This window comes from Wasmannia auropunctata, unplaced genomic scaffold, assembly GCF_000956235.1.
Source record: "Wasmannia auropunctata unplaced genomic scaffold, wasmannia.A_1.0 LD336047.1, whole genome shotgun sequence".
In the NCBI taxonomy this organism is placed as follows: domain Eukaryota; kingdom Metazoa; phylum Arthropoda; class Insecta; order Hymenoptera; family Formicidae; genus Wasmannia; species Wasmannia auropunctata.
Window position 1 is genome coordinate 286,943 of NW_012026843.1, and position 20,958 is coordinate 307,900.

The window sequence follows — 20,958 nt, forward strand, 5'->3', positions numbered from 1 at the left end:
CGTAAGATTACGTCGAAGAAACGAAATTAACCCGGAGAAAATGGTCGTTCGAAGTTTCTCTCTCTCTCTCTCTCTCTCTCTCTCTCTCTCTCTCTCTGCCGCGCGAAACGAGTGTAAGCAGCGAGATTGAGTTTTGCGGAATCGCTCCTCGTTTACCGCGCAAAATCCCCATCAAATTCCATCAAGTTCGGCGATCGAGCGCGACGACTCGGATAGCAACCGTTATACCGCCCGAAGACGAGGGGACCTCGGCCCGCGCTCGGCTCGCTCGCCCCGTTCGTTCGCTCTCGCACAGTCTATTTGTCACCGATTGATTTGATTCGCGGACGGTCTCGCGCGCGCTGCACGGCCTGCACCAGCCAGCCCCGCTCGATCTGCCAGAGATTAGGTCCGGCGCGGCATTCCCAAAATCCAGACGGCCGTAGTTGAGCTATCCGGGCAATGCGACCCATCGAATCCGATCGAGCGCCGCTGCATTTCTCGCGGCAGTAAAATCGGAGCGTCGACAGCGCGGCCACGCCAACCTGGAGTACCGCGGGCGCGAATGTTTTACGCGTATCGCTGTACGTGACGCCGTAATCAACGGCGGTGGACGAGAGTGCGGAACAATGCTGCGAAATCTTTTATAGCGCAAAGCTCTTTTCTATCCTTTCGTTTTTTCCCCTCTCTCTATCTATCTATCTATCTCCCTCTCTCGATATTGCTATTTATTAGTTTTGCTTCGAGTTATTTTTCCATCTCCCGATATGCGTTTTTATCTTTGTTTTATAACTTTTCCAGATTATCGCTACATTTATTTCTCCACGTGATATAAAAATAATCGTACATTTTTAACTTTGTTCTCTGTAATTTGAAGATTCGGGAATATTTTATTTCCGAAAGAGAGAAAGAAAGAGAGAGAGGGCGGAGAGAGAGAGAGAGGAGAGATGTGCGCTCATCATCAAGATATGATGCAATATCCTTTGTTTTGCAACCTGTCCCCATTCAGTTTCTCTTTCCACCCTTTAACTTCCACCCGCCAGACTCACTTCCCTGTTCTGCTGTACTTCTCTTTTGTCATTCTTTTCTTTAATATACCCCCATCGCTTTGTCTTCGCCTTTGTTTTGTCTCTTTCCTCGCGTCAGACGCTGTATATTGTCTCTCTTACCGTCTCACAATCTCCGCGGCGACGTAGTTTCTCTCGTAAAAACATAGGAATGTTACGATACGCCAATCTATCAAGTCCCTTCTTCATTTGTCGGAAACATTTTATTACATTTCCGCTTCTAAGCCGCGCCATAAAGGAAATGACAATTTTCCCTCTCTGTATTTAGACGTCATTTCATGATCGTTTCGGTCGGAAGTAACGTACAAGTGTGGTAAAAGAGAGACGAGAGAGGCCTGAGAAAGGATGGAGACTGATAAAATTACCTTGGCCTTTTACAGGTGGCTAAAATAACGGCTACGCGCGGCGTCGTGCGTTAAATTAACCGCATCAGGTTAATGTCATCAAGATCGCGTTCGGGAACCTTACCCAAAGGGTACCGAAAGCGGAATTAAATTTGCGCGAGATGAAACGAGCCGCGAAGGACGTGAACTGGAAACGCCGGTGCGCGTTGCTTTTTGCGCGCTGCGAGATACCCGCGAATACTCGCAGGTCAGATTAATTACGAGCGTTGCGTAAAAATGTAAATACAACGAGTGTACAGAGGAGTTGAGAATGTCATATTCGTATAGTATTTTAAATTTCGCTTGTACTTTCTTTATAAAATGAATACTTTTATTCAGACACAGAAAAAATTGCTGTGAATGTTACAACAATATTCTCTATGTTTGGAAAAGAAATACATGTGAATTTAAGTTATATTGGAATACATCTGTTAAGGTATGCTCATCAGAGTACAGTTGTCACAATCGTAGATTGCTTAGGATAAATAACATTTGGTTAGAATATCTTCATATGTGGTTGCCTCAACCGAAGCATTATTGTTTATCTCTCTATTATGTAATTATGTATATATCTCTATATTATGTAATTTACAGCATCGCGGAAATTCAACATCTTGCTAATCATTAGTTATTATCGTATAGAACTGTGCGCTCGCTAACTGCAAAATATCCTTACGCAATTGCAAAGGGATATTAAATTTTATTGCGCCCGCGTTACGAAGCTTTATACGCTAGTCGCTAACGTTCGCGTTTACGTACAACAGACAGATGATTATTCCCATTCGAGACTTACGGTCTTCGATAAAGAGAAGGGACCATTAAGTGGCGATAGGGAATTAACTAGAGACGCGGTGTTGATATCGCGCGCGCGCGAATGTTCGTATTGAACTGTCTGCGTGTTTATTGCGCGCTCGAATACTGCAGGGTACGTATGTCCGCAAGACGAAGAGAAGGGCGATTAGCGCAATCGAGGAATAGAGTGTCCCATTTACAATGGCTTTCATGGCCACGAGACAGCCTCGAGTGTTGGGGGCTCTCGTAGGTGGGATCGTCCTCAGGATTTGGCAGCTGAAGGGGATCACGATAGCGAGGCCCCTTTATGTCGATTCGACAACAGCTCCGGGGTACCCTATACCCGCTCTGGCGTCACACGGTCGTCCTGCTCGGCATACCTGCATCGAATTCCGCGTAAGATGCGCCCGCATACCGACAGTCCGATGCACGTGCCGTAATATGAATGCCGCCGTACTTTGACCATGAATTATACGATTTTTCCGTATTCCGCTATGCACGTACGTCGTCTTCGTCCCGTACATCGATAAGATATTTTGCGGTACGATAAGGTATTTTAATGTTACGCAAAGTGAAATATTTCGTGTTGAAAATGTGACATTGGTGTCAGTTTGATAAGTCATGCGAACGTTGTGCATTATGATGTATTAATTCGAAATGTATTAGTCTCCACAAAAGAGATACTTATTATCCACTAAAAATCATTTCCTTTAGAGATTTAATGTTACGCAAAGCGAGATACGTTGTGTGTTGAAAATGTGACTTTCTCAAAATCAACAGTTTGGAAGTATATATACTCGTTACTTATTTCGGGGTTTCTGTTCTTCTTGAACAAGCATATTGATGAACAAAATCGAATTTTCAGCTACAAAAATTTTCGTTATTTTTATCCAGGTTGATAAGATTCGATTTCCCATTAACGATTCATGTTTTTCTTTAACAGAGATGGATTCCCACAGCTTGATGAGATGAAGTTTCCCGTGTTCTTGGGAGGGCGAGAGCCTGTTCTTTCGGCGTGACCGGCGCGAATTCCGCGGGCGTGAATACCTCTATACGCCGCCGGTCTCTTCCTCTCTTGGGGAGGCGTGCAGTGGAGCGAACGACCACCAATCGGCATTCCGCAAGTTGGCGCACTTGCTAATTCGAACTTGTCCGCGGACACATCGGCGAAGTGCGGAATGAGCCTGGCAGTCATGTCGTATGCCCGTGTCCCGTGTTCGCCATCCTGACGCTTCTCTCTTCGACGAAAGTTCGGGGAAACTTTCTCGCCCGAAAACACTTCGTCACATCGTCACACAAGGGCGGCCACACTCGTGCATGACATATGTAACGGTAAGCAAAGGCTCCACTCATCTGCGGTCCGTCGCGTTTATTGACCGTGCCGCCTAATTCCCAGTTAAATGCTCTTGAAAATTGCAGATATTCCACGGTATCGATTTAATCTATATGACTACCGTATCCCACGCGTGTATGTCCAAACTTCGATTTGATCAATTCATTTGGATGTCTGTGATTGCGCAATGGAGTCTTGTAAATTACATAAAATGTAATATACAAAATTATCTCTGTAGCTATAAAATTTAAGGTGCAATTACTCGCAAATGAATTAGATGTGCAAATAAATTATTCTTAATACGGGTAATACCTGCGTGCTGTAAAAAAATAATTTTAATATCTACTAAGTGATATTATTGCGAAAAAGATTCTTTGATGTTGACGACACATTCAGAGATATCACGTCGTGAAAAAAATCTTATTTGTTCTTCTATGAGAAGACAAATATAATTTGTCTTTAAAAGAAACGACGTCAGTGCGTAGTAAAAACCGATAAAATAGATGTCAACGCCACATTTTGGCTTTAAAGAATCGATTTTGGTCTGTAAACTCTAAATTATTCATTCATGAAAGAACAATATTTTATCGTAGACATTTCAATGGTCAACCCGCGGTTTAATCCACAGGTCCGGTAGTCCGGTGTATCAGGAAATTCATAACGCGCCATCGACGCGTTATTGGCGCTATGCACGAATTTTCAGGTCTCCTGATGCCCCGGGTATTGGAACACTGAAACGAGTTAATCCTTAAGCCGATAGAGTACGCGAATCACGTTGCAATCCCGTATGGGAGGGCTCGTTATGTATGTCGCGTCGGTGAGAGACCTGGTATTAGTTTTATTAATAACGCGCATTATAGCTATTTCCATTACCGATTACACGCGCTTTAACTTTGAGCCTGTCACCCAAGCCGCTTTACATACGCTCCCCCTATATTAGCCAATTTAACTGACGGAAAGCTCATTAGATCCTCACGTTTTAGAGATTCTATGCGGAATGTAAATCCAAGTCAAAGTAACCGATTTTTCTCTTCGCAATGCATTCTCTGTTATCAGTGATAAGCATTACATTTAGATGCAGACATTATATTTATTGAGGAAAAAATTATTATTTATTTGCTACCATTGCACAATTTTATAATACTGGAACAAATTTCATTAATAAAGAAATGTATAAGAGCTGATTTTTTAAAATGATTACTCTTTTTCTAAATTTTTCAAATTGTTATGCACTGTTATAGCAATACATTGTTATGCACTTATATCTAAATATTAATAATCTAAATTGCAGGAAAACTTTACTATCGCTGGAGAGTGTAATTTATATATATACATTTTTTTACATCTAAGAGGCAACGTAAGTGACTTCGCGTAAACAATTTCAATTAGCCGATAACAATGGCAATGATCTACAAGTTGATCGCACTTTAATGCCCGTGCTCACTCTCGCGAAGCCGGCGAAATGGAAAACACTTCGCGGTGGGCGTTAACATGCCTTCACACCGTGGCAGAAGGTAAGAGCGCGAGTCCGTGAACACATAACTTACAGAAGAAGGCGGCTCGCGCGTCCCAGAAATTAGGGAGCGGAGCGTAGCAGCGTAGGATCGGCGAGGGCTGGCTGGAGGGGGGGTCGTACTATTCCTACCGTTTCCCGGGGCATTTTCTCAGGCTGATATTTCGCAAAGTATTCGCTACGACGCCGCGGAACAGTGGCGCGACGATAAACCGACTCGCGACGATGCGTTTTCGCGCGAGGGGTAACGCGAGAGACATCAGACGCAGACTTCTCGTCAAAACAAACTTCCTCGAGAGATGGCCGCGGGAACGTTTCGCTACGCCATTGGAGCACTTTCCTCTCGAAAATGTCCGACGTTTTAAACGCCGCGTCTTTTTCGAGTGCACCGGCATTCGGAAAGAAATGCGATGCAGAGCCCTCCACCCCGGAACGTTCTCCCCCCCTCCCCGTCACCGTTCACCGACCGCGATGCTTCACCATGAAGCCCGAGCATGCCACGGATTTTAGAAGAGTTTCCAACTACTCGATTACACATTCGTCGTAAGAATCTTTCGAGGAATACAAATATCTTATCCCGATATTTCTTAAAAATGAAAAATATATGGAGAAGACTTAACTAAATTTAATATAGAAAATCGAATTTGATATTGAATTTCTTTATCCCAAATTCTGAATATAAAGTCTGAATGCTATTTTAAAATTATCAGGAATGTTGAAACAGTTGTGGCACTTTAATAAGCATAAATAAAAAATGAATTCAATAAAAAGGAATTTAAAATGAAACAGTATATATTTAGTAATTGGCTAAGTTCCGATACTATAAAAATCAGCATTAATTTTCTATAATATAGAAAATTAGCAATTTTATTCTTCTTGAATTATAAATGCGTTCTACCTTTTTCGAATTTCGAGGAGCCCTTTTTTCACATAAATTTATCTCTTTAATATGCATGTCTATTAATACATTTATTCTTTTGTCGTCAATATATTTTTACAATATTCATCGTTTTTACATTGGACGTTTCTTTGCCGATACTGTGCTCGCACCAATAAAGACTGAATCACTAGCGTCGAATTAATTGACTACCGTATTACGATGAAGCGCACGGCAATTTAGACGACAAACGGTGCCAGATTATTAAGCGCCAATTATTCGAGGATAATTACTTGACAATTACTCGTGAGTCTAGAACTTGGCGAATCTAGAAACCGGAGGTCGCGCTGTAACGAATAGATCATGTCGTCGTCGTCGTCGTCGCACAAATCGATTCCGCGGCACTGCACGCCCACGTGCAATTGGTATATCGCACGCTTTCAGATTCCGTTCGCGACTAACAATCATGCGCATGTTTTGTGAGTCAAATCCCTACGGGATTGCATTTATCTCGTGCAGATATTTGATTTGAATTATGCGACAACGTCTCGCGAAGCAAAACGCGGCGATGTTTTTTTAAATATTACTCTGTAAAACTCGACGAGTGAAAAATGAACCAAAACAATTCAAATACATTAAGTGTAACAAAAAGTGAAATTGTATTCTATAATTGATGTGAAATTTTACTCCACACATTTTTGAATAAAAATACCCTTTTTTGAATGTGGAGATCAGTATCCATAGAAATGAATTGTCACTTTATACTTTTAAATGGGAAATTTCACTCTGTAATCATTTTGTCAGTTGATCTTTTTATGAGCGTCCGTACCATAGATTTCTGTAGAATATACAAAAGAATATATATAGAAATCTGTGGTCCGCACTCAAATTAGAGTGACAATCGCAATCACTTTAATATATTGGCAAAATCATTCTATGAAATTTAGGGAATAAAGAAACAGTGTTTCCTTAATAGTAGCAGCTTGTAGCAGCTATGAACAGCATGCTTGCTGCTACAAGCAACTGGAAATAAAAAGTACATGATACGTCTTTATAATTTAGGTTACCAAGATATATGACGCATTATGCCGCGGTCGATGTTTTCTGGATTTTCGCGACAATCCAATCATGCCGTAATTATTAATTAGGTTTCAAGTGGGATTTTCATCAGTAATTTCCGCAACGCTCTGGCGCATTGCGAGCGTACGTCAGCCTGCTAGTTGATTTGCATATTATTTCGCGATAGCGTTGTGCATCGTTTTCGCCACCTGGCTGCTGCAGTATGATTATGTGTCAGATTAAAGATGTACTCATCGATAAAACGGTTCTTTAAAATTTCTGTACTCTAAATATATACAAGCTACTTATTGTAAAATATTCAATGTGCTATAATTCGTGCTCCATCACAAAACAAACATAATATTTTGATATTAAATAATATATTTGTATAAATAATATTTTTGTATACACGCAATAAAATAGATATCGAATTTTATTGATTTTATGCAAAACGAATATTACATAATTTTTTCTATTAACGTTGCATATCGTTTTATTCGGAATAAAGACAACGCGAACGACAGTTGATAAAAAAATAGTCTCTCCAAACAAGATATAGAAATATAAAGGGTTATGGATATAAGAAACGAAAAGATCATGTCATAAATCGTAATTTCATGTCGTTAAATAGCAATGTATCTTAATGAATATAATAATCGATCCTGAACTCACTTGTGTTTGTTGGCTTGCTCTTTTATTTCTTGGTCTTTCTAAAGTGATCCGAAAAATCGGGGTAGAGTTTTGGCGGTGCAGTGGTGCACGGGCAGTTTTGGTGAAAAGTTTGCGCTTCAAGATTTTCTTCAGAAACTGTTTCACAGTGTAAGGAGTTTTTGCAACTTCACTGTTACGCGAGAAAAACGCTGGAACGTTTTGCGATTAAAGCGTCCCGAGTTTTGAAACTTACTCCCGTCTAGCAATCGACGAATTTGAGACACGAGACGCTCGTTCGTCGGGACCCTGGGATTCGCTATAAAACAGCGAATAGTTGTTGCGAAAAGACAGGTCGCTGACCACACGAAGAGCTTTAAGTTCATCCATGATCTAAAGTACCACATTTACCGAGCTACCGCTAGTTATAAACTCTGCAGTTACACGGACTTTTTGCATCTAAATATTATTTTAATGCCTTCTAATGTTGATAATAATCTCGCATGATGTAAAGAAAAGTTTTTTTATGTTGAATGCACTTGAAGTTTAAAATAATATTTAAACAATATTAATGTTTAAAAAATGTACGTTGTGGCTTGCAGTACTTTATATATAGTTAAATAAAAAAAACTTCGTTTTTTTTATAAAGGAATTTACAGATAAGTTTTGTGTAAATCCAAAACTTTATTAGCGTTACATGTGATCATTTTTCTCGACTACTTTCTGTCATTTTTCAAGCAACTTTGTTTTTCTATCCTTTTTGAATAAAGCATTACAGTTATACTTCACAATTTTAACATTCATTAAAAGTTATCCTTAAAAAAAAAAAGAAAATTTGTGTATTCCAACCAATATGTATTATATACATTATATCTATATACTTAAATTAATTATAACAAATAACAAAATCAAAATGTGAATAACAAAAAGGAAATTACAAAATATACAATAAAGTATGTATGTGTATATAAAAACGTGAAATTTTGCGACTTTTTAATCTGTTATTGTTATAGCAGTTTATATGTCGCTGTGTTCAGTTTCCTTTGCCTTTATCTTTTATTCATTGTCTAAGTATATATATACATATATGTATATATATATATATATATATAACGCAGAGTAATTCTTTCCATTTTACTGTCCACACTGTGCTCACGCAAGGTACTGGGGGCACATTGAAGTGTCGATAGCTCGATAATCTCCGTTCGCCTGTACTGCCGTAAGATACATTAACGAGCGTATGTATAATTAAAATAAATGAGCCTCTCCCATTCCCTGACTCCATTCGATGCTCGAAACTATCTGGAAATTCTAATTAATCGATTGGTCTTCGGTAATCTCCGTTCTCTCCAAGGTATATTTTCGAAACTTGTATATAAATTGTTAGAAATGGAAAGAAAAACACAGCAGTCTAAATATTATCTCGAATGTATACGCAGGCATTTATATTTTTATTATTGTTTCAATGAGCATTCAATGTATATGTATTTCTTATTTTATATTAGCCACTTAAAATTTTTAATCACTGTCGGATATAAACATGATTTTAATGGAGAAGTTATCTTCTGATTCTTCTGTACAGATCAATTTGTAATCAATTTGTAAAACAGCGCATTGCAATAAAATAAAATTTTCTACAATAAAAACTTATTCTTTGAATAGCTATGAGACGAATGATTTAACTAATACTTCAATTTTCTATCGTTACAACGCGAATGCTGTTTCGTAACGAATAAAGATGAATATATCTTTTTTAATTTATTCATATGCTTTTATACGTTTTTTTTAATAACTTTAGTTGAAATAACTCAAATAACAATGCACATAATTATTCCCTTTTCTTCTCTGTATTTCCTTGTCCCGTTGACTCATGCGCCCGGTTAATTCTGCTTCTATATTTGATTGCATGGCGTGCAGTTAATTGCATTCACGCTTCCGTGCCATTGAATCCTTAACGAATGTTTCAATCGAGCCGCGATACATCTCTACGCTCAGTGTTTGTCGTAACGAACATAATAAATTTACCAAAAATGTCTGCAGCTTTAATTTCTGATTTGTCGTCAAGCTGAGTGGGTACTATCCACGTTAAAACATTTAAGCCGGAATTATCAAGCTCGTCGAGCGAGGCTTGCGGCAATTAACGGTAAATTGCATTGAGTTCATCGCTCTCAGATTTCACGGTTAAATCCGCGTACAAATGTTTGTTTTATGGAGACAAAGTCTATTTATCTAGTGGCTTGTCGGAAAGAGGTGTCGTAATGCGAGGTGAATATAAGCACGTGAATATAAATTATGAGAATATATTATTATATTACTTCGTGAAATTATCAAAAAGTATTCGTCTTTAATAGAGCAAAAAAAAAGGAAAGAAAGAGGGATAAAAACATTTGATCAGAATAGAATCTTTAGTAATTAAAAAATATAACTTTTTATAAGTAATTAAGCTCAAAAATGTCCAAAAATAATTGTAATCAGATTAAACAGTTTGATAATTATATTTGAAGTTGTTTAAAAATTGTAATATTTTGGGATAAAATGTTATGTTATATTCGATTATTTTAAGAGTAACTCTATTATACGTATATTCTTGTAAGTTTTAATTCAACATTCCACAAAAGCGGGTAATCCTCAGCTTAAAATTTAACAGCAATAAAGTGTTGTTATTTGCACCTTTTACTTGTAAAATGCAGAAGTTTGTATAAACTTGGAAACGTATAAAATTTAGTTTCTAAAATATTGTTTGGTAATTTCCAGACTCTTTATAATAGAACAATAAGGTTCCCAAGAATAAATAAACTTTGAAATACAGATTATTATAGTATTTGTAACAATGTTATACATTTTGTACATGAATTTATTATTTACAATGTCATTCGCATCAATTTTAGAGAGAAATAATATAGATTTTAAAAAAGATCATTATTAGCTTTTCTACCGTCATTGCCATCATGTTATTTGTGGACACGAGATTATTGCAAATTATAAGCAACAATGTTCGTTCGTGTTTGGCATGAGAGGTGTAATCAAGCGAGAAGCTTTTCAAGCGAAGATATTCCAAGTTTCGCGTTGGTACTTTCCCGAACTTGTATCCCGTTCGTCCTCGGGCGTTGGTAAGTTAGTAACAGGTTAAATGGACAACGCGAATGGGACAATCTATTTTGAAGAACCGACCGAGAGTGAACTCGCGCTCCGGATCGCGTGGCAGTACTTTATAAGACAATGCCCGGCGCTCTGTTCCCGCGAGAGAAATCTCCCGCATCTCAAGATTAATATTTTATCGTCGAGATAAATAAATCACTTCATTGACTTAAACGCGCTAATAATTAGTTCAAATTGCGCGTAATAATTGCCCCGGATTCAGTTAATTTTTACTGCACGGCGCTATAAATGGATTTACCGATTATTAAACGTATATTCAACTCTTTAAGATTCATTACACTTGAGCAAGCCGCGCATTTATTTATGTATTAAACAAGCGTGCAACATGGAATAATTTTTTTTAACGTCTAATTAGCGCGCAATAGTAATATTTGTTCACGGTGTGAAAGATTCAGCGAGACTACCCGCGTCACTCATTGGCGACCCGATTTTTGTTATGAAAACCCGTGAATATTTAGAACAAAAGTAAATTAAAAATAATCATCTCATTGATTGAAACCGCGTCAACAATATAAAGCGATTCCTCTATTTCCATGTGAATGGAATGTCAGAGAATGCTATTGTGTGCGCGAGACACTTGATGTGAAACGGAAGAAGCGCGAGGCCCTGATTGCGCTGGCAATCTGGCTTGCTAAACCTGACTTCGCAATTTGCTATCCGTTTTGCAAACTACTACGGTCCCATCCATAAGCTTCCATTTAAACATTTCCATGACGGGCTCGTATCGTTAACGGCGTGACAGACCCGGCATTATCGTACATTTCGACCGTTTCGGCCCTCCTGTCCATTGCAATTCGCACACCGGGCAAAAAATTAGATTTTTTTAGATTTTTACGCGCGCGCGTACATTGAATTTATAAAAACACAAAATAGAGCGCGACGCTGCTGCACGTAAGTCCGAAAAGTTTATTGCAACACGTGAAAGATGACTTTTTGTCGAAATTTTGCAGTCCGCCGCGTGTCAAAATTAATTCAACGTTCGCCTCGGCCCTCCCCTTTCTATGTTTCCGGCGAAACTGTCAAAATGGATAATTTTCCGTGATAGCTCGTATGCCCAGTAAATACAAGATAATACCGCGTAATGTTTACATGTTTAACATTTCAACATATATATATCGAATGTTCCGTTTCTGACAACAGATCCGGAATTTCCTCGTTCCCACGACGGAACTATCCTTAGCGAGGTATTTCCATGGCAGCCAGCAAGCTATGCATATACAGATATGTGTCTGCGCTTGTACGGGGTGTCTCGCTAGTAATACCATTCCCATTCGGTTGTCTCCGTAATCGTATTATTTCTGCGGGGATGTATCAGGGACAATTGCACGTGATCCGCATCCGCCATCCGGTCGATTTGTACCCCTCGGAAATCGCTTTTATTATCCTCCTCATTCGCCGACGAGATCCGTGTAAATGGCGGCAAATACGCGCGCGCCACGCGCCACCCCGTATACCGGATGACGTTGCTAGTCATGACCGTAGTGATACATATACCCGAAACAAGATAGAAACTACATATATATACAGGCCGGCGAATGCATGCGTAGGCACTTGGCACAATTCGGTCTAGAAAGTACGGGGCGGACGGATGCCGCGCGCACCGCAGTCCCATACCTCTCGCCCCTCCTCGCAGTCAAAACAGTCATTGCGTAAATAAATGCGGTTGAATCAGGATTTAGTATTCGCAACGCTACGCTCTCACCGCAACTGTCGCCCTTATTTTCCCCAGTGAGATTGAACATTTCGCTGGTGATCTAATTTAAAAAATGGAATATTCTTTTGCGCTTTCGAAAAAAACAAGACAAGCGCACCGCGTTTTTCTCTTCACTAAAAAATAAAAATTCTTCATCAAGATACACATTTTATTGTAGGTAAAAAGTAATTATTTGTAGAAATATTAAATACACTTATTTCAAGAATGACTGCAGCTCTGCACATGTCCATTATTCATACGTACGTGTTACGGCTTGAAAAACATGAAAACGTACTTTCAAAATAGTTACATGCAAACTTGAAATGCGTAAATATAAAAAAATATGGATATTTTCTATTTTGAAAAGAGTGCGACTTGTTATTTCGTATAACGTTCTTTATACAAAACCGACGTGCCAAGTTTATATGTAAGCGTTTGTATTTCACCTTTTGCCACTTGCACGGTCTCAGAATCTATCGAGTGTCGGGAATTATATCGACTTATGCCGCACAATTAGCGCTTATTTTTGCAAATTTCTATAATTAATCAGCGACCGCGCGCTGGAAAATCCATGGATGTTAAAGCTCAAGCGGCCAATTAGCGCGCATAAATTCAGAGCTATACTTCCCGTTGATAGTAACGACCGTGAGTATTTCCCCCCCGAGCGCGCGCGAGCGCGGGAGCGCGAATTTTCACCCGCGACCGTTTGCGCGCACAAACTCACGAGTCCTTATAAAAAGAACCACTCTGATTAATCACGTGGACGGCTATCTCCATTCGTTATTTTCCTATATACACGACCGTAATATCCCATTCAAACGATACGCAGAAGCCAAGTTTATAACCGCGATAAATCCAATGTACGTTTGCGAGCGGCCGTCGAAACGAGCGGAATAATCAATTACCGCAGGATCATTAATTAACTCGCAAAAGTGCAACGGTTCAACGGCGGGAGAGACGGAATGTTGGCGCGGGTTGCGAGACGGGAGGTGAACGTTGTGGCGCAAGTGAGAGAGAGAGAGAGAGAAAGAGCGAGGGAGAATGGGAGTGTGTGTGTTGTATACGTATTGCAATTTCGCCGAGGGAGCGAGGGAGCGGTGGTGATTCGCCCGCTTTTTCTTGCCTCCTTTTTCCCCCTGCGTTGCTTGTTTTTGTTTTTAATCTCGCTGTACAACAGGCATGCCCGGCTGGTTAACAACGACCAATGAAAACCGTTTCATTATGCTCGTATTTCGGTTGGCCGTGTTGCCCGGCTAACCAGCCAATTTATCGCGTTTGTTTACGCTCGCGTCCAGCCCGGTGATTTCGCCGGACGCGGGAAATCCGCGGGAAATCATCGGTAAATATACGCCGACGCATAACCGGGATGGCACACTTGATGTTTCTACAATATTGTTTAAGGGATTTGTGGAACTGCCGGGGCGATTTGCGCGATTGCCAGCTAACGAATTGGCGCGTCGATCGCTTTCGCGAGCGCGTAAGACGGATTTCCCGGTAACTGTACGCGGGGATTAGTTCGAAATAGTTACGATAATTCGATGCGCAGGCGAGAAGGGAAGGTGATTGCTTAAAATGGGAGAAATTATCTCGTAACAATTAATCTGATCAAACTGTTACAATCTCCAAGAGGGAGTATTTCCTCCTTCTTTGAATCTTTCTACCAAAGAGAACTGAAAATGTCTGTCTAATTCCGTTCGTTTTCACTTGAGGAACGATTGCATGCGCTATATACCGGACACACTGATCAGCGCCGATCAAACACGCGGCCGATCTTTCATCAAGTGACAGATATATATCTTCTCCGCTTTGACAACAGTCTCAAGAACGTCGGTCGCAAGAAAATACATTAAACGTGTTTGCCTCTTCGTATAACATCCTTTTTACGGGCTTTTACGGATACCGCCGTTCACGGACACTGGGTCGCGATCGATCACCATTTCAGGATCAGGACAATGCCGCGTCCCGATGTGTATCGGTTTAACGAAGAAACTTCCGCCAAAAACGCCGGTTCTCCAGAAACCTCCATTGTTACAGGAGCGCAATCGTAGCCCTCCAGACCCCCGTGATTGCTTCCCGTCACGAACAGAGAGAGAAAGAGAGAGCGCGCGCGCGCGCACGAGGTACTGCATGTTGGGCTCTCGCTACTTCTGATCAAATATTATATCTCCAGTTCTTGGCCCTGTAATTGCAATGTCGCGACGCCTGTTACATTTTGGCCGCACGTGTAAGCACACAGCTCGAGCGTACGTAGGAAGATAATTTACGATCGCTCACACCCGATCTCGCGCTCTTCGCCTCCTTCGCCCTCTGCCCGAGTTTCTTATCCGAACGTCGAATAAAGATGCGAGAGCGACCGCGTGCTTTTTACGATCCTGTGTCGCCCGCATTTTATTTACTCCCCCTCCCGCTCCCCATCTCTTTCCTCCCCCCTTACTTTATTAAGTCGCAATATTGCATGAGATGTGCGTAAATTTACCATTTTCTCACGAAAGTGCGCGCCCGTGAATTTTTTTGGCAAGTAAAAAAGAAATATAGAGAGATATATATATATATATATATATTCGTGAAAAATAAAATTATACGTATAAAAATAAAAAATGTAGAGTAATGAATGAATGCATAAATATAATGCTGTATAAATATATATATGCGTTACATTGTTAAAACTTATAATTTATCAGCCAAGAATGTGATGCATTTCAATTTGTCACTCAGTTTGTTGATGGACCTAGTTTGATATTCCACATAGTATATTTATTCCATAAATATTCATGCCGGTAAATGTTGCTTTTATATTCTAAATTATTATCATAGATTAGTATTCATTCTCTACAGCGAGCGTTTGAGTTTATTCTTCGCGGTAAAATATTTTCGCGCATGATAGAAATATAAAAATTGTTGCAAAAAAAAAGCGTCGCCACTTTTATTGTATATATCGAAATCCCGCTTTACCATTCCGAACGGAAAGGGTTTGAACGTGACTATAATTTTCAGAATCTCTCTAGCGTGCGACGATCTCATGCAGTTGTCTGTATCTTCTCTTGAGAGAATACCGGCATTTCCGTTTCGACGTTCCCGTAGAAGTACGCTATTGATTCTTATTCATAACTAGCGCAGTTACATATTTTGCGCGTACTCACTGTGCTAGATATTTATCGACAAGATCACTTCGCCCAGTATTTCGAGTTTATTTATAAAGAAAAAAATAAAATATAGGTATATAAAGGAAACATATACAATTAAAAAAACATTATAATAATATATACTATAATATATATAATATACTATAATAATATATACTATAATATATATAATATAAAGGAAAATATACATAAATAAAATTATACAATAGCGAACACAAGAATAGAAAAAAAATGTAGCAGTTTGTCCATCTAAAATAATATTTTAGGCATTTTAAGTTAAATATATCTAGGAATGAAATTTGAGTTTGACACGATTTATCGTGAGAATATCACTTTTAACTAATATTTGACTTTTTCTATTTCAATTGTAGTTATCAACTGACAACGAAAGAGAGAGAGAGAGAGAGAAAGAGAGAGAGAGAAATCTTTCTATTAAAAACCAGTTAAAGATTTGAAATATAATATCCATGTAACAACTAATATTATGCGTTATCTCTGCTAGGTGCCATTTAACACACAGATCCGATAGCTAACCAGAATCGATCGGTGTTGGCACAATTTAAGCGAACCGTTTGTTCCCTTTGTTTGTTTGAGTTGCCGACTGCGTTGGTCGTTGCGTTTGCAATATCTTGTACACACACTGTCGTCAATACCCCGAGGAAATCTCCATTGGTTTGTTTAAGGTTTAGTCTGGCTCACAACAGGATTTCACACTTTGCTTTATTCGACTACATCTGCGATATTCGAGTGGACAGAAATGCCTTTTTTCTCGATTACACTGTCGTCCAATGACGCTTCCTCTCGATGTATTATTCGATAGTACACACGCCACACACATACGCAACAAACGTTTTTTTATAATAAAAATAAATCGGCAAGAATATTTATTGTATTTTCACTGTTATTCACGTCACGTTCGATTTATGATGTTTCTTGCGGAGGCTACAGAACGGCAAAATAAATTGTACGAAAACGTAATTAAATAACACGTATGCGTGTGTTAGAAAGTTATTACAATACTACCTAACGAAAATCCACAACGAGGTAAAAATAAATATTGCTGAAATGAAAGAAGTTACATCGACGCACCAATTACCTTTGCATTAATACGTATAACAATTTGCGATTGTAAATATCCGCACTGCACAAGCAAGCAACGAATTGACGTAACTCGATGTACGTATTCCCAATTACGCAATCCTTATCCTTTGTTGTGAATATCGCTGGAAATACCGCTTCCCCGGCTCCGATCGTTTGTGCGCCCGGCGGTGTTCCCGGCGAATGCATCTCGCTCTCTATACGCGCGGCGCGGAGGCGCGCGTCTAGGATGCTCACATAAGCAATGAGCACTCAGTCTGCGTTGAAATTTGTTGCGGCCTTAATACGATCGTGCTCGTCGGCGTTCTCACGTTTCTGCGTATAATACGGGGCGAATTCGATGAGGCGCCCGCGCCTCGTTCGTCAACGACGCGGCGAGACGGCGGCGGCGGCGGCGGCGGCGACGCGTGGAGTTGCTACTCACAGGGAAGGGCTCCGACGGCGGCATTATCTCCGCGCGCGGGCGAGGAAGACGCTGAAATTCGGTAGTTAAATACCCGAGTCTTTCCAGCCACTCTCCTTCCATCCCTCGCGTTTCTCTCTGTTTCGTTAGGCGGCGCAAGACGTGTTTGGTCGCGGAACAGTGCGCTAATGTAAACGGTTTAATTCGCGTAACGAATATTATTCGTCTTAATTACGGAGACGCTCTTGCCGCGTTACTCTCTCTCTCTCTCTCTCTCTATCTCTATCTCTATCTCCCGCACTCCCCTCTTCATTCCGTTTCCCCGCTGTCTCTATGTAGCCGCGTGTGCAATTTATCCTTTTGTCGAAAATAGCATCACTCTTGTAAGACGTAGGTAATCAACTTCGAGAGGAGAACTTTGTTTGTTCTTTCAGTTTCATTTTTTTCGCAATTGCGAAAATCGTTGCCTCAAAAATTGTACTTACGCTTAATTATTTTATATATCTCTACCTCTCTCTGAGTTTTAACGATTTGCGAAAATTTCATCTTATTCCCCGGCAGCATTGTGCGCTCGGGATTTTGAATTCCGGAACAGCCTGTGGGAGATTATGTTACGCTCATGCATACGCGGCTTTCCGCACTACTCTCGAACAACCCTCGACGTGTAAGCGCGCGTGTTAAACGCTCCCTATTCTTCCATCCTCCCACTCCATGTCGATTAGTTCCATCCAATGATGAGATCGGCTTGAAACAGGACGAAATAGGGAAATAATTTTCTGGCTCTTTTCAGCGGGAAATGCTTTTGCGGCGACGGACGCGACCGAGAGCGAAAAACAGGAAAAGCGGAGGAAAACGTATAACAGTATTAATACGGGGGATTCATTAAACCCTTGTGTATACTAATGACAATAATAGCGACGTTTTCCAACGAGCGAGGCAATTTACTTTCTGTTAAATTGATTGCGCGATGTAGCGTCAGGGAGAGGATGGCATCAGAGAAAAAAATAATAAACGACTTCTATATACCTGTGATTGTGTGCAATCAGCAGGAACTTCTCTCATTCCTCTATAATAATAATAGTCATAATGATATAAGGTAGATACAAAGGTTTCCCGATTAAAATGGCAAAATACCGCAATTACAGATCTGCCTGAAGCAGTTCCGTAAGACAGAAGTTAAAATCGCGAAATTAAAATCGCCGAACCCGTAACTTTAAATCCCGATTACGCCGCACAGCTTCAAGATTAAGCTCAGATCCCTTTGTGTCCCGCGTGGACAGCGAAGGATTTTAAGTCCCTCCATTCATCACGCTCGCATGCACGCGTCAACGATCCCCGGCCCGTCGATGGAGAGATGAGCGTTCTCGTTTTGTTTGCATAAAATATACACGCGGCGCGGCGAGATCTATCGTTTCCTCCGGAACGAGTACGAGAGTACGCGAGGGTCGTACGGTCGCATTTCACGGGCCATGCCACGCAATCCCGTGTATATACGCAGGGTACCAACCGACATCGTCCCCCCCCCCCTCTCTCTCTCTCTCTCTCTCTCGGTGGGAAATCGCGAAGCGCGTACTCGGGCGACGATACGCGTAAAAAGCAACAGCACTTCCCATTTCTCCGGAGTTGAGAGGGACATACCTGCGGCGCTCGTGAAAGATAAGGGCGAAGGTTATGATACTGCGGGTGATATTTCAACACATATATCGGACCTCAGCTTGCGTCACGATTTTACTGATTACAAAAATGTTTTAGGTATATGCGTGGAACTGTCTGCATACCTATATATGAGTGCGCGCTACAATAAATTTCTGAGTCGTATTTTTTTTTATGACTAGAGTGGTTACATTTCTTGCCGTGATCAGATTTTTTCTTCAACAAATAATTTATATTACATTTATTTTACGTTATATTAATATTATTAAAATATTATATATAAATATATACACGGAAAGAACGATTTTGTTGAAAGGTCTAAAAATTTTGCTAAGTACAGATCTGAAAATAATTTTTTGTTGAATCATCAAAATAATTTGTTGGAATGTTTAAAACTGATAAAGCATATTGCTATAAAACGTTTTGTTATTCTAGCAATTATTTTGATTTTCGCACATAATTATTTTGATTATTGAACAAAAATTATTTTCAAATCTGGATTCAGGAAAATTGTTCTTTCCGTGTAGTAATAATATAAGTATGTATGTACATGTTTTCAATATAAATATCGTGTCACATTAAAGCATTTTAAAATTAATAATATAACGACGAATAACATAAAATGATCTTTTGTAAAAAATAAATATCTATTGATAATCGGATGAACTTACGAATAATACCCAAGCAAATCTCGCAACAAAGTAAGATTACCTAAATCGCATCGGTAACGCGATCAATGGGAGCCATTACTAATCATCTCATCTCTTTCCACGTTGCATTAAGCATCTGATCTTTATTTAAATCCCAATCGTGCTTTTAAGCGGTATTTGCTTGTCGTGTAGTAATTCAGTTTGCTTCGGCATGACTTGGGCTTCATTGCTCGCTCGCTTGGTCGCCGGGTTTGAGGCTCCAATGCGCTGATGGTAAAGTTTCGAATGGTATCACCCTCGGCGGTTGCCATTGGTTGTCCGCATCCACCGAGGAACTTCGATTATTCCCAACTTCGTCCTGGCGGTGCGGACCGATCCATCTCGACGTGCCATCGACATAAATTAGCAGATAGAGGAAATTTTAAGATATCACATTCAACGGTGTGTCCGCCCTACCACACTCTCCCTTCGCAGTCTCTCGGCGTTCTTTTTCTGTCTCTATCTGTTTTATCTCGGGTGTCAGGGTGTAAATCGTGGTGGAGTGTTTACGTCCGCATGAATCGGGGGTGAGAGCTCTCGATAAGAGGAGATCCAGCGCGCTATTCATCAAATTACGTCGATTCGCAATTCGATTTATTACGATAAATATTATTTAAGCTTCTCAGGTACGTGGTTAGTTTTGTTCTTTTCATCGTGAGCAAAAAAAAAAAAAGAAATATCAGTTACTTCACGTACATATATGTGTATCTATCTAATTACACTCTCTGGTCATTAGGTTTAATGGAGAAAAGTTAATTATCTATATCGTACAAGGTGTAAAGATACAATTCATATAGTAACAATGAGAAGTCAGTTATTTCGAAAAACACAGTATGTAATTACACTCTTGCAATATGAAGCAATTATACATATCACATTTACTGTAATAATGAATAAAAAAGCAAGTAAAACTTTCACAGCTTTCAATAAGTTACACGAGTACTTCACGGAAGTTGTATGAATGGGCGATATTTACAGCATTTCGTAAAGTGGAGAATCGGGAATAGCTGTAAACACATAGATACGTCAAAATTGATCGTAGACTCGATCTCATTGCATCGCAATAAAACTTCCGACAGAGTGGTATTATTTTATCTATACTATTATTTTCGAAAAAGAGAAGTTTATTAAAATGCATCGAAGTAATTACATAAATTAAGAGAAATGTATTTAATTCAATTTGCTGCGCAAATGATGGAATTTGGAAATTGTGAAATTTTTCACGGCAAAGCGTTACACCGTAAAAAATTAAATTACACCGCGACTAACTCATTTTATCTTTTTTTCAACATCTGAATAACGGATTTCTGCTATTTAGCGGCATTTTACGGAGATAAAATAAAATTAAAAATCTGTCGCAAATTCAATATATCCATTCAATGTATATCCAAATAGAAATTCGTGACTTTTAAATATCTCGTTTTATAGTTTAAGTAGAAAAAAATTTTACCTTTTTATTCGAATTATTA

The 20,958-nt window shown here is 39.7% G+C and overlaps 1 pseudogene; it reads right to left on the reverse strand.

Moving 5' to 3' along the window:
- Positions 1 to 296: 296 nt before the first annotated feature.
- LOC105451698 overlaps positions 297 to 20,958 on the reverse strand; it is a 46,381-nt pseudogene continuing 25,719 nt past the window's right edge.